This window comes from Tenrec ecaudatus, chromosome 4 (genome assembly GCF_050624435.1).
Source record: "Tenrec ecaudatus isolate mTenEca1 chromosome 4, mTenEca1.hap1, whole genome shotgun sequence".
NCBI classification, from domain to species: domain Eukaryota; kingdom Metazoa; phylum Chordata; class Mammalia; order Afrosoricida; family Tenrecidae; genus Tenrec; species Tenrec ecaudatus.
The window spans coordinates 47,742,030-47,744,205 of NC_134533.1; the positions used below are offsets into that span (position 1 = coordinate 47,742,030).

At 39.3% G+C, this 2,176-nt stretch overlaps 1 pseudogene; it reads right to left on the reverse strand.

Annotated features, from left to right (window-relative positions):
• Positions 1 to 638: 638 nt before the first annotated feature.
• LOC142445799 (protein YAE1 homolog pseudogene) lies at positions 639 to 1,324 on the reverse strand (annotated as a pseudogene).
• Positions 1,325 to 2,176: the final 852 nt, after the last annotated feature.

The following is a 2,176-nucleotide window of genomic DNA, read 5'->3' on the forward strand; positions in this document are numbered from 1 at the left end:
ACTGACATGCAGTTCACATAGAGTTATTGCTTTTATCTGAGACGTGTGTACATTTAAAATGAAAGAATGGAGGAAAGAGCATTTTGCAACTTTCCAGAGACATTTCTCATGCCTTGCTACTCTTGGGTATGTCTCTAACTTTTTTAACTCTCTCTTTTGTCTCAAATATGAATTAATAAATAAAACTGTATTCTCATCAGAAAGAAAGTAATTATTTCCTCTCTCTTCCACGGAGTGGTGAAGACTGTAGAAGTCAAAATTGAAACACTTAATTCTTCCTTTTTTCATTTTTAGAAGTTTAATGAGATGATAAAATGAAATCAGGTATAATAATACTACAGTTTATATGATTATCATAAAATAATCTAGGTTATATGATAAAGAAACCTTGACTATTATCTGGTAAAAATTGTTGGTTGAGCAGATATAGAAATGGCAGAATGTTAGGCCATTGCCAAAGAATGGCTTATATTACAGTTAGCAGTACCAATTTTGAAGGCAATTCAAACTTTCTTGAAGGATAACACAAATAGCTGGACGCTTTTGATATAGAAATCAGTACATATTTTGGTTAAGGAGCAACGAAAACACATTTAAAAAGCGTGTTAAAACACATTGAAATGAAAACATTCTTTTCATTAGGAAAATGATAGCTTGTACAATTGCTGGAGGTGTTGAATGATGTCCACTGACATCCCTAGCTATTGTAATAAACTGGCTGTCTGTTCTAACATCCCAGTGAGGCTTGGGCTTTCAGAATGCACATGCTGCTCTGTTCCACAGCTTTCTAAGGAGGGACAATCTATCCCACCAGGACTTTTGCTACCGTTTTTGTTAAACTTAGCACTATTTTCATAGAGCCTTTTGGCTTTATCAATATTGTTCTCAGCTGGAACTGCATGACAAAGGTCCACATTCTGAATGGAGTCCAATCAATCTGCAACCCGGGGCTGTGCTGTGATTGATATCAGATGTTTGGGCCCATGCTCTTCACGTTGGCCAACTGCATGCAGAAGGTTATTTCTCTTACTGATGGAAGCCGGACGGTTATCATGAAGGTGATTCCACGAGAGCAAAGCACTCAACGTTGCCCTGAGTTGTCCATAGTTCATAACGACGTCTGCACCTTCCTTATAACCTAGATTGGGGCCCTGCTGAAGAGCAACTGCCTTGCCAGCGTCTACGCCACCTCTATACCATCTTTGACTCATCTGTGCAGGTGGCTCTGCCATTCCCGCTGCACCAGGAGCGACTCGTCCGCCTCCTCATCAAACACATCTCCTCCAGGGCATCAGATCCAATGTCCAGCTTGAACCCAGGACATCGGCGAGGGAAAAAAAAAACACCCACTTAATTCTTAAGTAAGTTCTTAAGGTAAAAGTTGTAAAAGTTCTGAGTTTACACCAATTCAAAATGTCTTCAGTTATAAGCTCGCACAACTGACATCGAGTCAATTACAACTCATAGCATGCTGCCGGGGAGAGCGGTACCACCCCTGCGGGTGTCCACGCGGCCATTCTTTCCAGGAGCAGAAACCTTTGTATTTTCTACTGCAGATCAGCCAGTGGGTCCAACTCCTAACCCCGTGGGTGGCAGCCCACAGAAGCCAACAAGACTCCATCTTAATGAAAATGAAATTAAAAAGTCTTTCTGGTATAGAGCAAACACAAGTGCTAAAGACAATTAGGGACTTTTCATAACAAACTTAAAACACACTGTGTTGTGTGGTGTCATGCCTAGATCTGGTTGTTGATTCCCTGAGAACATCGGGATCATGGTTTCTGGCCCATTCATTCAGTGATCTGGAATTTTAATAGAAGGCTGAATGATGAAACCTTGCCTAATCCATTGGTCGCAGCAGTAGGTCACTATCTCGTATGTTAATATAACTTTTTTAAGATTTGAAATAAAGGTTTCAGTACTTCAAAAAAGATTTTGAACCTCAAATAGGTTATGTTAAAGCAACTAATATTCATCTATAGTGTTTCATAAAATATAAAAGGGAAATTTGAAATATAAACGTTTTTAGAAATAGATTAATGGAAAAGCTCTCACACATGATGTGACCCAATGTGTTCTGGACCTGAATAATATCTTCATAACACCTTCATGAAGTTCATTGCCCCACCTTTGGACCGTTTTGATACACAAGAAATGATTGACATCAAAAGCAATG